General features: G+C 36.9%; 1 protein-coding gene across 1 annotated transcript in view; it reads right to left on the bottom strand.

Moving 5' to 3' along the window:
* Positions 1-13589, bottom strand: part of LOC141492675 (receptor-type tyrosine-protein phosphatase N2-like) — a 653431-nt gene extending 639842 nt beyond the window's left edge. The window contains exon 1 of the mRNA XM_074193252.1: positions 13424-13589. The gene's annotated coding sequence lies outside the window, so the exon portion shown is untranslated. The remainder of the gene's footprint in view (positions 1-13423) is intronic.
* Between the last annotated feature and the right edge of the window lie 715 nt (positions 13590-14304).

Here is a 14304-nt window from a genome sequence, read left to right as displayed (position 1 = left end):
TTATATTTATAATATATTACCTTATTTTATACTTATGATACATTATCTTACTTTATTTTTATAATATAATTATGAGTTTTATTCCTATTAAATTAAATTCCTATTAAAATTATCATCAGCATCATCATCAGTTTGCAGATTAAGAAACAGTTCAGGGGCAGCTAGGTGGTGCAGTGGGTAGAGCATAGGTTTCAGACACATAATAATTATCCAGTTATGTGACCATGGGCAAGTCACTTAAACCACTGCTTGTAAAAACTAAAAATAAATAAATAAATAGCTACATTAATCATTAAAAAAGAAACAGTTCAGAAAGGGTAATCATTGATAAGTATTCATTAAGTGACTCTATGAATCACACGCATAATTGTGGTCGGCACTAGGGATACCATATCAAAAACTGGAATGCTTTTTTTTTTCCCCTCTAGGAGTTTACATTCTATTAGAAGAAACAAAATAAATCAGTACAAAATGTCTATTAATCTCAGATTCCTCTTCTATCAATGGAGATATAACTGATACCCCCCCCCAGAAGGTTGTCTGAATCAAATAAGAAACTATATGTAAAGTACTTTGCAAACCATAAAATATTCCATGTTAGCTATTTTTGTTATTGTTTGAGGGAACGCCTTTTCCTCCAATGCCATTACCATTCTAGGATAATCAAAATTGTCTCTGTCTGTCTACAAGGTCATTCTAAAGGAAGAACACTAGCTGTTGAGGAAATCAGAAAAAGCCTTCAGCTAAGGATAGCAGTGGAGTTGAGTTTTATAAGAACAAAGGAGAGATAAGGGGGCTTCAGGGAGGAGGGTATGTAAGTTCCAGGTCCTGAGGACAGCCTGTACAAGGATAAGTGGCTTATCTATCATTACAAAGTTTGTGTTTTGACTAGCTAGTCATCTAGAAGTGTCATGACAGCCAAGGTAGGAGTGTAATTTTGTTTGTCTATTTTACTTTGTTTTTTCCTTTGGTCTCAAAAAAGCCCATACCATCAGGGCGATGATGTTAGGACAAGCAGGTGAACTGGATTTGAGTGAGGGGCTGCTGTGCTAAGTCACCAGCATCACTTTCTCCACCAGAACCAAAAGTGGATCAGGACAACTGGAGATGGCCCTGGATATGAGGCAATCGGGGTTAAGGGACTTGCCCAAGGTCACACAGCTAGTAAGTGTCTGAGACTAGAAGAGTCCTCCTGATTTCAGGGCCAAAGCTCTAACCACTAAGCAGCATTCTACCTGCCCCTAATGTATAAGAATCATGAAAGGAAATCCTCTAATAATAAAGGATTTACTGTGATGAACAGGTAAACCACATCTGGAAAAAGAATGAAAGTAAAGCCCCTGGGAAATTAGGAGGTAGTACAAAGGCTCAGGGTACCAGGGGATAGGTGGAACATCAAAGAAAATGAGAGAAAAGACTCATGTTTCCAGTAGCTAGATATATGATTTAGAGCTCAAGAGAATCCTGGAGTTCACCTAATCCAACTTCTTCCTTCTACCAAAGAGGGCAAGTGATTTATGAGAAGAAGCATGCTATGGCTAACCTTAAGATCAAAAAGAATTTGGATCCTACCTCAGACCCCTACTGTGCTTCCTTGAAAACAAGTTTGCACCCTACTGACCTTGGAGGCTCTCCAAAAGCAGATATAGGGGAACAAAGGAACTTCAGGCAAAGGGAATAAACAAAGGCACAAGGGGAAAAAAATCAACAAATATATTGTTATCATCATTACAAGAAGGTACACATTGGTAGGACAAGTATCAGACAATCCTGGACATATGGGGAGCCCCTAATTCTAGACTAAGAAAATCAAGAGTTAATTCAGTTAAAAGAGAACCACTGATGGGTTCTGAGCATGAGTGGCATAATGAGATTCCAGACTAAAATTTGAGAAGTCAGGTATATGAACTCATTCTTGGTTTTGATATTTGGCCATCTCGGTTTTACATATAATTGGTTTCCTTCACACTTTTGTGTATTTTATTTTATGCATTTAATTATTCTAAGAAGTGATCCATTGACTACAGTGGACTACTAAAGGGTTTAAGAACCTGAGAGTAAATAAAATGACCTGAACTGTCACTTTATAAGCTCTTTTTTTTAGCATGTGCATTCATTGAATTGGCTGAGCTAGAGGTGGAAAGGAAAAAGGAGGGGGGGGGGGAAAGGTGGCTTGAAGCAAGAGGAACAGAGGGTAAAAGAAGCAGGGTGAGGACCTATCAGTCAAGGACCAACTGATGAATAAGACTCCCTGAACAGGTCGCTCCATGTGGTGAAATGGGACATAAAGAACACAGTCGATGAGGCTGCCCTTGGGGACAGTCTCTTCACAGGATGAGGCATCTGTGTGGTTTTCAGAAGGGACAGTCAGAATCAGTGTGGTCTGGCCCTGGTATTGTGCACAAACTCATTTTCCACCCCCACACTAAACTAGTCTCAAAATCCCTTTTCATACTTACTTATACTATCTATAGCTTCTCATTCAATGGATGTTTTCTAGTGCCTCCAAAAAAAGGGGGAAAGTGAAGCTTTCCTTTTTATATGTACACACTAATTGATCATTACATTTAGAAGCTATTCTGATCTCTCTTACACATTCTCTTGGGGCTTTCTAAAGAGGCAAACAATCATGGAGGGGCAGGGACAGGGGCTGGCCCCATTATTTCCAACTCTGAGACCCCACACCGAGTAGAGCCATGCTCCCAGCCTAGCCAGCAGGCATACACACGGCTCCCTCTGGATCCCATTAACCCTTCTCTAGGATTGGCTATGGGAAGTTCATTGGGGAGTGAGGTGTGACCCTGCTTTCTTAGCCCCAGGACTCTCTCCTTCTTTCCTATTCAACCATGGCTGTCCAGGGAACTTTTGGACCCAGATGCTAGAAGACAATAATGACTACCTCAAAAAGGAAACACATGATTCCCAGCCACCCACCAATACAAAACCTATAGATAGGAATTAATCAGGAGTAATAAACAATGCATCCACCCTATCTGCCCTAATTCACACACATATTAAAGTAATTCCTTGCCCTGAATTTTTCTAGCAGAATATGCTGGATTTCTCTTGGCAGGGGAAGAAAAAAAAAGCATGAATTTATTCAGATGCAAATGACATTAGATCCTGCCTATTTCTATGATGGTTTACAGGGCAGTGCGTGAAACTTAGTGGAACAGTAGCCTAGTTCAGGATTCTGAAGCAATGGTAAATCTCCAGGTTGGATGGAGACTCATGAGCTCAACCCCTAAGGGGTATTACAGATTTTCAAATGTCAGAGCTTCCACCTCTCTTCCAATTGCAAGCTCTAGGGTTAAAAAGAGCAGACCATGAAAAATCCTCATTAAGGTAATGGCTTCTGTGCAAGTCTATTAAATGTACTCTCTCTTTTTCCCCCGCTGCATCAAAACTGCAGCCAGTCTGCTGGTGTCACTGGTGAAACCTGCTGTTTGAAAAGTACAACCACTGGGCTGAGGTGGGAGAGGCAACACTGTCTAATTAAAGTGTCGCTGACCTGACAGAAATGGCTTCTTTACAACACTGGCCTCCAGCATTGTTTAGAAAACCTCCCTAATGCATTGTTTGCATGTTGTCTATGGAGAGAGAGAGAGAGAGAGAGAGAGAGAGAGAGAGAGAGAGAGAGAGAGAGATTTTTTAAAGATTCTGTATCTTAAAGAGAAAGGTAGAAGATAGAAGGGAGGGAGGGAGGGAGGCAGGGAGGAATGGGGGAGGAAAGATGAAATGAGGAAGGAAGGAGAGAGGGAGAGATAAGAGGAAGGGAAGGAAAGAAGAAGTAGAGAAGGAAGAAGGGAGGGAAGGAAGGAAACAAGGAAGGCAAGGAAGAAGGAAAGAGGGAAGGGAGGGGGAAGAAGGGAGGGAGGAAAGGATGGATAAAGGGAAGGAGGGAGGGAAGAGAAAAGGAGAGATAAAGGGAGGGAAGGAAAGAAGGAAGGAGGGAGGGATGAAGGAAGGAGGGAGGGAGGAAAAAGGAGAGATGCAAGAAAATAAAAGAAGGAAGGAAGAAAAGAGGGAGAGAAGGAAGAAGGGGGGGAAGAGAGGGGTGGAAAAAGGAAGAAAGGAAATTGGATGGTGGGGAGGAAGAAAGGAGGGAAGGAAGAAAAGAAAGAGAAAGAGAGAAGCAGAGAAATAGGGAAGGATAAAATGAGGAAGGGAGGGAGAGACAGAGAGACAGAGACAGAGACAGAGAGAGATTGCTTCAACAGCTCCCAGAAGGAGTGTCAATAATTGAGCACTAGAAAACACTTTTTGATATTTAGTAAGTAAAGTCCACTAAACATTTTCAGCTTCCCAAGGGTTTTATCAAGATATCAGAGGCAAGCAGCATTTCCAGCAATTCCAATGAATGCAATCCTTGGGCTTCTTTATTAAATGATTCACAAGAAATTTGTTATATATTCTCCTGAGCCTTGACTAGCAACCTCAGGCTCCTCTCATCATTCTTTCTGAAACCTGCAAGCTCTAGTGTGAAGATGAGGCTAAGATGGTATCAAGAAGAGAACATGGCTAATACCCTAACTCTCACATCCTCCAAATCAGAGACTAAAGGGAATTTGGCCACAGCTCACATCAACCCATAAGCATTTCTTGAATACTTATTGTGATAGTTATACCCTTGGACTTATGATAAGAATGGAAAGATGGAAGGGTTACATAGCTTCATCCAGTACAACCTTCTCATTTTACAAAAGGAACTGTCATACAGCTAAATCAAAAGTCTTGCCCAAGATTGCAAAGTGGACTTCTGTTTGAAGATTGAGGGCAAGTTATTAATAAAGGATGTCCCAAAAGTCAAAACACTCTATACATTCATAATTAGATCAAAATGAATCTCAGAGTAGCAAAAATGTACGTGTCCATTCAATTCCACTCATTTTCATTATGTGCTAGACAAAAACATATAAAGACAAAAATCCCTGCCCTTAAGAAAGTTATGTTCTTCTAGGCAATTGTGACTAAAGCTTTACTCTACTTCTCATGTTCAACCAATACACTATCAAAACAGGCTACAGAAAAAAAATCATAGCATTTCTTTCCCAAATAATAAACAAAAAAATGAGAGAAGAAAAAAATGAATCCATTGTTAACTACCAAAAAACTTAAAGATATCTAAGGATACAGAAAAAAAATTACATTCATTCTGGGTATATACTGCAGTGACATTAACAGGACTACCTTACATTATAATTCTTAATGTGAATGAATCAAATCACCCTTTTTTGTATGTTGTTGAGTAAGCATGTTAAATATAGGCACAGATACAGTGATAGTCTATTAACTAAGCCTATGAAAGAAAAAAATACTATTTTGAGTCTTCTAGATAATTAATTTCAGATTCTTCTGACTATGGATTTGATTGTAGATGCCTTGTAAGTGGAGATTATGTTTTGTACTTCTTAAACTATTAAATACAAAATAGGACAAAATTATCTACATTTGTATAGCTATCATTCCAATTAGACTATAAGATCCTTGAGCACAGACTCATTTTTTCCTTTGGATTGCCAATATCTATCACCGTGCTTAGCAAAAAAAAGAAAGCATGTAGTAAATGTTGTTTAAGTCCAGTGCTGGACATACTCTAGGTTTTCAATAAGTAATTATGAAGTAATTTGAGCTAGTTTTTGTTTTATTATTTATATTCAATTGTCTGTGGCTTTTTTATTGCTGTTGGGTTGTAGTTAGTATGAAGTAGGAATGATCAGTGGAGAAGCCCCATCTGTTTGGAGAGCTCCATAACAGCTGTCAAATGTAGATCCCAGCAAGGCCTTCTGCTTAGTTCTTACATTTCTCATCCCTACCTGTTCTGTTCCCTCTTTTCTCCCCTCCCAAAACCACTTTTTACAGGTCATGAGCCACTCCATTCTCACTCAAGCTTTTATTTTATTTATAGTCTTGCAAGAAGAAATAACTGGGAGTTTAGAACTCAGTTATGACCTGGAGAAGTGAGAAAGTGCAAAACTGTAACAAATTAGTCATCAGACCTTCTCCCTGAGTGGCTGATTTTACTGATCAGAAAACAAGCTCTGATTCCCATTAGCTATGTGGTGCCCAGGCAAGGATGGCAGTGTTAGAGCATCTATTCCAACTCACACCTCAGGTATTCAGCCCAAATTGACAATCAGCCAGGGGGAAAACAGTGCCTCTGTTTATGAAATGCTCATCCCTATAAAGAAAAGTCAACTTACTGAGATTTGGGGACTTCATTGGGTAACTTGCTATCCAAGAATTTTATGACTAATAATTCATCATTATAAGTGCTTCAAAAAATCCTGGTGAATGCACAGGCAAATCTTTCTGCTCTTTGATAAAATTGATAGAAAGAAAGAAAGAAAGAAAGAAAGAAAGAAAGAAAGAAAGAAAGAAAGAAAGAAAGAAAGGAAGGAAGGAAGGAAGGAAGGAAGGAAGAAAGAAAGAAAGAAGAGAAAGAAAGAAAGAAGAGAGAAAGAAAGAAAGAGAAAAAAAGAAAAGAAAAGAAAGAAAACAAAATAAAATAAAGGGGAAGGAAGGAAGGAAGGAAGGAAGGAAGGAAGGAAGGAAGGAAGGAAGGAAAGAAAGAAAGAAACTTCTTTCCATTTAGGATTGGGAAAGCCTGGATGACTTTTCAATGACTTTTTTTTTAAATGTAGATCTGACAGAGGGTTTATAATAAATACCTTGCAGCGACTTCCATACAGAAAATTCTCAAGCAATTCTTATAAATTAATAATAATGAATTAATGTATGAATTAAGGAAACCAAATTTTAAAATACAGAAACTATATAATAATAAAATTAAATATATAACTAAGGTAGTTGCAAGTAAATTCATTGAACATTATTAGGGAACTGGGGAATACTCTGATAACAATTTTTAAAAATAACATTTCTAGGTATAAGAATACCTTAGAAGATCTTTATTCCACCAATGGTAATTAAACTTAACTGAGGTGATTAGACCAGATCCACTTCTGTTTTAAAAAGAGAATCACAAAACCAAACACACAGAGAGCTATTTCAAAAATAATCTAACCTACTTTAACCTAAAAAAAAAAATAATCTAGCCTAATTTAATCCTACCTATAACATTTCCAAGAAGTAACTTCCAGTTTCTTTTTCTTTTTTTAGGTTTTTGCAAGGCAAATGGGGTTAAGTGACTTGCCCAAGGCCACACAGATAGGTAATTATTAAGTGTCTGAGACTGGATTTGAACCCAGGTACTCCTGACTCCAGGGCCAGTGCTTTATCCACTGCGCCACCTAGCCACCCCTGTCCAGTTTCTTTTTGATGACATCTACTGAACAGGAAATCATTGCTTCTAAGGGAAATCTATTCCATTTAGGGAAAACTCTCAGGATTTTTTTCCTGCTATTTAACCCCCAATTTTTCTCTCTGTATTTGTTTCTAAACCAACCCATTGGAGGCAAGTCTAACAAATCTCATAACTCAACCCATAGTATTTTGTTCCATGAATAACTGTCATACAGCTGAACTAGTAGAGTATAGTAATTAGAAAAGACTTCCTTTATTTCACAGAAATGTTTGAAGTTAGGAAAGGTACAATTCCATTTACCTTTCTTCTCTTCCACTGTAACACCTATCTGTCCTTCAAAAGAACCTGTTTGTTTCTGGAGGACTGCCTCTATTGGTCTATAGCATGAAATTCCTCCAAATAGATGAAACATATGTTCTATGCTGCAGATTTGCTTCTGAATCCTTACACACAATTTTTTTTCCTATTCTCAGAAAATGACTTCAAGTAATAAGTATACTAGGAAAACCAAGAAGAAATGTGACACGGGTCTTACCTTCAAGGAACATATAATCTAATGGATAATAAGACAAATGCACAAAACCCATGATATCAGTTGCATTTATCTCAAGACAGAGGCTTCCACATGGATATAGGCACACAAAGAAAACATTTTTTCCTTCAGATCTATACAAATTATCATTCTGGGAATCTTGACATGTGGTATTGGCATTTATCCCAAAAGGAGTCATCAACTCCGCTGAAAAGTAGTCACAATCACAAGGCTTAAATCACAAAACAGACAAATTTATAAATTAAAAGACACTTTCAGCTCATAAAAGACATTTAGCTCATAAAGTCAAGAGAGCCCTTCCTTACCCACAAATAGCTCACTCATCTAAGAGGACACATCTATTCCTTTCTATCCTGAGTTAATCCACATCAAATTAAGAGGCAGGGGTCTATTTCTCTAAGGTAGCATATTCCTTTGAAGTCACTTTATCTAAATTTCTGTTCTGCCTGTAAGTCCCCTCTAGGCACAACTCCCCACTGGACTTCACTGCCCTCCTACTTCAACTTCACAAACAGGTCTTTTCTCCTTCTCTCTCTCTCTCTCTCTCTCTCTCTCTCTCTCTATCTTCTCTCAGTTGGCACTACATCTAGATCTGGGATTTCAATGATATAGGGGATTCCTGATGAGGAAACTCTCTCTGCCAATACAGAATAACAATCCGTATATAAACTTAAAATAAAAGTTTTTCCCTGAGGCACTGAGAGATTTAGTGACTTGCCAGCATCATTCAGTCAATATAAACCTTGAACCCAAGTCTTCCTGACTCTAAAGTCAACTCTCTAGCACCAAAAATGTTATTCTTCTTTTAACATAGGCTAGGTCTGATTAGCTTTATTGACAGCCATAGCAGATATGCTTGCAATTCACTAGGACTCCCAGGTATTTTCCTTATGAACTTATTATCTAGTCACATCTGCCATTACCCTGTGTTTGGAAGTTTAATTTATGAACACTAACTCTCAAAATTTGTATATTATTTTTGGAGGGGATTTTTTGCAAGGTAATGGGGTTAATTGACTTGTATCAGTGTCTCATAGCTAGGTAATGATTAAGTGTCTGAGGCCAAATTTGAACTCAGGTCCTTCTGACTCCGGAGTTGCTGCTCTATCCACTGCACCACCTAACTTATTTTTAACATGCCATAGTGCTTTTCTACCAATAATCAAATTATATTCTCATAAAATCATTTTAAAAAGTGGAAAAAGGAATTAATCCCATTTTATGTGGGTAAAACTGAGGCCAAGCAAAGGTATACAAATTACTCAAATCAATTCTTCTAGATGATGTCAAAGCTAGAATGGAATCAAGAGCTAGTATCCTGATTCCCTTTATAATTTCAATGGAAATACTGTCTTGAATTAACTTGCCATAAATGAATAGCATTCCATTGTTTTGTTCTCAGAAAATGGTTTTAATTTTTCCTTCCACATTCAAGACCAGAACCAGTAGTAAAGAAAATGAAAAACAGATAGTATAGTCTGATATGTAAACCTCGAATTTTAGGGATTTTATTCTGGCTCTCTCTGATTCACCCCTAAAATCTAAGTAATAGTGAAAACAAGAAGTATAAAGAGGAGCTGGAAATGAAGTCAGGAGATCTGAATTCAAATCCCAACTCTATCCCTTACACAACTTCTCTGAACCCCAAAGGCCCTAATCTGAAAAACAATAGGGATTTTGTTACATTTCCTGGAAGGTATCTTCTAGTTCTAAAATCTGTTTCTTCACTAGGATGTTATGAGGCTGGCAGTAGATGACATAATACAATCTGCTCATATGTGTCAGTAATAGAAATCCAAAGCGTAAGATAAAATTAATGATACCATGTACATACTATTTATCAATAATGAACACAAGAAGTTGCTGTTATGTGTCTGAGTCCTGCTGCAATATAGATTTAAGCAAACTTCATTTTTGTTCAAACTAAAGGCTGGTTATCTAGTTACTGTTGCATAAACAGGTGCTATGTGAATTATTCTATCTATACTTCCTTTGCCTTCCTCCCTCAGGAAAAAAATCGCCAAGAATAAAGTTGGAGTTTTCATTCACAAATCCTTTTCCCTTCTAGTCAAAAGTGCTGGTTTCACACGATGAATGGCTTTTCATATCATTCTTGAGTACTGGGTGGTCTCACACAAAATATGCTAACAAAATGAGACTGAGTCTAGGGACCTGTCACTCCTGTCCGAGCAGGTGGCAGGTCCCAGAAGGTCAGAAACATTCCATTGTTTAACTGACATTAGACTGTCAAAGCCCATTTCCTATAGCTACATAGTTAGGGGTGGCAAAGGTTAACAAGTGACTATTGGAAAAAAAGGGTTAAAAAAAGAAGCTATCCTTTGCCATTTAAAAGATTAGCTATAAAATGGGGGAAAGTATAGCTTTAATACAGTGATTCAATAATAATTAATTTATGAAGAAAGATATCATAGAATCTAGGATTAAATCTTCACTGTCACTTATTAACTGTATAAACCAATCCTTTAATCTCTGTGAGCCTCAATTTCCATGAGACATATCAGGAGACCTCTATGGTCCATCCTAGCTATAAGGTCATGTTTGTGCCATTTATCTTGTCAGTATCATCAGACTTCTTGAGATTGTCTCAGGAAAAACTAAACTACTGAGTTTGGAATCCCTGCCCTGGAAATGCACTTTCCTGACTGGCAAGAATTCACTCTATTTAGGCAGCCCCAGGTACAAGCAAGACTTATCCCAGTCTTTTAGGCATCCTCTTCAAGTATTGCTTGTTCCTATCCCACATTTTGCATTTCTTTAATTAGGAAAATGAATCAAGTCAAAATTTCCATTGTAGCATAAAGGGTATTACTCGAGTTTTCTGTTGTTTCATTCACCATTTCTATGACTTCGCAAATTAAAATACTTTTACCATGCCATTACTGTCTTATTTGTGGGGTTTTATCCTCCATTTGAATGTAAGTTCCATGAGGTCAAGGACTAAACTTTTGTGTCTTTCTCCCTTGAGTATTACTTGGATATTACCCATTTCTCAGCACAGTGCCTGGGAAATCATAATTCTTCAAATGTTTTTCAATTCATTCATTAATTCATTTTCTATGATTCCAGAAATATATTGAGACAACATATTTTTAAAAAGCTCAAGAGTTCAAATCAATATTGTGTCATACTTTTCTGCCTCAGGATCCTAATTAATATTCACACTGACATCGCATCTTAACAATTCTCGAATACTTTCTTCATATTGCCTCCAATTAAGTGGGTTCTCTGAGTAATATCATCCCCACTTTATAGCTAAGCAACAGAACCTTAGAGAAGTTAAAAGACTTATCACTGAGCTAGTAAGTGTTGGAGCTGGGATTTGGACTCAAATACTAACTCTCAGTCAAATAGTCTTGCATGTCTTCATTTCTATCATGAATCACAGTATTTCAGAGCTGAAAAAGATTGCAGGTAACTTAATTCTACACTCTCATTTTATAGACAAAGGAAGTGATTCATCTAGAAAAGAAATGACTTGTCTAAGGTCATATAACTAATAATTGGATGTTCCCTCCTTTCCAAGTACAATGTGGTTCCTATATTGTCTGTGATTTTTTTTTAACCCAACCTAACAATGAAGATTAAAATCACTACCTTAAACAATTATTTTTCATTTAACTTTTTCATTTTAAAGTTTCCTCATATTTAATAGGTAAAACTGGCATCACTTATAATTTCCTGAACAGAGACTAAAGTTGGTGCCTATTTGCAAGGATTCATCACAAATATTAATACTTCAGGGTTTAAGTTTTCACCTATTTCACCCAAATAGGACACTAATAGCAAACAATCATAAATTTTTTTTCTTTCTTGCCCTTTGTGTGCAGATGGTAGAAGCAGAGAAGAGGAGAGAGAAGGGAACTGATGTATATAAAATTAGTGTAGAATATTGTCCTCTATTGGGTTTCATTTCCTTTAATTCTCATAATACACTAAAACCAAGACATAGGAACTGATTGGAGATAAACAAGAATTCTGCTTCCTAGGAGACTACATGGCCCAGGGGGGTAATACTATTAGAAGGAGGAAAAAAAGAAAAACAGAGGAGGACAGGAAGAGAAATGAAGAAAGAGGAACAGATGAGACCAGGAATGTACCAAGAACAGAAGTAATGACTTTGGCTGTTGGACCAGTGGCAGAACATTACTAAGCCAAATGGAGCACGGAGAGTTAATGTCCTGGCTGTCACATTTGTAAGTTGAATAGGAGACCTGGACAAAAATACTGATGGTACCTTTACTAAATCTTTCAACCTCTCATTTCATCTTCAGAAAGATTCAGTCAAGGCTATTGTTAGGGTCATAAGTGTTTAGAAGAGTTTTGAGAACCAAATTTTTTTAGAAAGAAGGAAGATGAGATATTTTGTCAGTTATACTTTGAGTATTTTTCTATATTTTTATAAACCTTGGTTTCCTAGCAGATGGAGAACTGAATACACTAGACATGCAAACTTCAAAAGTTCACTAACTTATCTGGGTTGGGGCAAGGGGAACTATATAGCTTATTAAATATTGGGAATCCCCATAGTATAAACAAGGTCCATCATCCTGATAAACTGGATTATATTTTGAAAAACAAAATTTATCCTAGACTAGACTCAGGCATGCCAAGAATTAGAAACAAAATGGTGACACAAAAGAAGAAAATAAACGTCACACTGAATTGAATGTAATCTTCCCAACTATATAAGACCTTAATAGTAGAATACATGTTAACACTAATTAAAAATGCCTTTCACTCCTGTCCCTTCCTAACCATATCTAGGCCACCTGTTCAAAGTGGCCATGTGCCTTCTATCTTAGAAACTATGCAATTAGCTCTTCAAAAGTTTCATGATGTTTCTGTATGTTTGCTCTAGATATGAGTCCATTATAAAGCTTCTGAATACAGAGATACTTCATTTTGACATTAATAATAGTGATATTATTTTGTCTTTGATTCTGGTCATCACAAATAATTTTTTCAGAGATTACCTTTTTTCCTAATATCCCTGTTAGATAAACAGTCAGATGTTATTACCTCAATTTTACAGAAGGAACAAAAGAAAACAAGGTTTCAAAACTCAATCAAGGTCATAGTTTTTCAGCTGCTGAACTGGAACTAGCTCCATACCTGAGACCAACTGAGCTATCCATCCACCAAGTTACAATGCCTGTATTTCTACTTTTCATTGATACTTATAGCTCCATACCTGAGACCAACTTAGCTATCCATCCACCAAGTTACAATGCCTGTATTTCTACTTTTCATTGATACTTATTCACAACACACTTTTCTGGAAAGTTGTCTTAGGGTTTTGGTAATGTAAATTAAATTCTGTTAAGTGCTCTGCTTTCAGATTTACATTGTATTCTGGATGCATTTTACCAAAACAATTTTGCTGATCTTGATCATCATGATTCATGGTAAAAGTAATTTCCAAGATAACTAAGATAAGAACACTATGAGCCTCACTGGGTTATTTAAGTGATAATCATTTGCTTAAAAAAAACCTTAATATTGCAGAGTCCATCAATGCAGCACCTATCACAGCTCTTATCCTAAATTCATGAACCAAGTTTTCCATTTGACCCACACTGTACCTCTGTGGGAGAGTTTCTGCAAAACGGTCCTTAGATGCTCAAGAATCGCAGGTGAAACTTCATAGCGGTATATGTCTATCACAGGCCCCTGCTGGCATCTTCCAAATACTCCATCTGTAGGGGGTAAAGGAGGGGGCAGAGGGAGAGAAAAAGAGAAAAAGACATTTCATTTACCATAAGGAAGAAACATACTTACAATGTGCACTTTATCTGACTACAGATAGAAAGACTTAGGATTCTGACTTTAAAAAGTCATCAAAGAACAATTAGAATTCTGAAGGAGTTAGGAGATGCTTTAAAAATAAAATAATGCAACAATGTGTCATGGAAAGCTTGAAGTTAGAAGAGAAAATACCATTTACTAATGCATTAAGATTCGATTTTTTTTTACTTCTCTCACCTTTATTTTGTTTTCTTTTTCCTCTCCACATTCTTTTTGTAATTTCCTTTCTCTGACTTTCTTTTTTTTTAAATGTGAGTTTTCACTTCTGACAAGTTGGTGAACAACAACAAAAAAGAAAAAGACAATAGTATCCAGTACTTGCATCTCAAATGAAAAGCAGAGCACCCAGAAAATATAAATATTAATTTGCAGAAGCCATGAGGATTTGTGGAAATATTTTTAACACATACACTGTGTTAGGCTCTAGTAAATGAGTGCTGAATCAGTAATGGCCAGTGAAGGCTTATTCAAGTAGGGTTTCTAATGAATGCAATAAAAGAGAGCTGCTCACAGAACAATGAGATATTAATGGGGCCTAATTTATTTAGCTCTATTCCATTTGTCTAAAATGACAGACTCTTCTCATCAACGTCCTTTCAAACCACACCTTCTAATTAATTTAGGCCCTAATTAGTCTTTATTTGGCGAATTGTTCATT

This window comes from Macrotis lagotis, chromosome 7 (assembly GCF_037893015.1).
Source record: "Macrotis lagotis isolate mMagLag1 chromosome 7, bilby.v1.9.chrom.fasta, whole genome shotgun sequence".
In the NCBI taxonomy this organism is placed as follows: Eukaryota; Metazoa; Chordata; class Mammalia; order Peramelemorphia; family Peramelidae; genus Macrotis; species Macrotis lagotis.
This window is presented reverse-complemented; position numbering and strand designations above follow the sequence as displayed.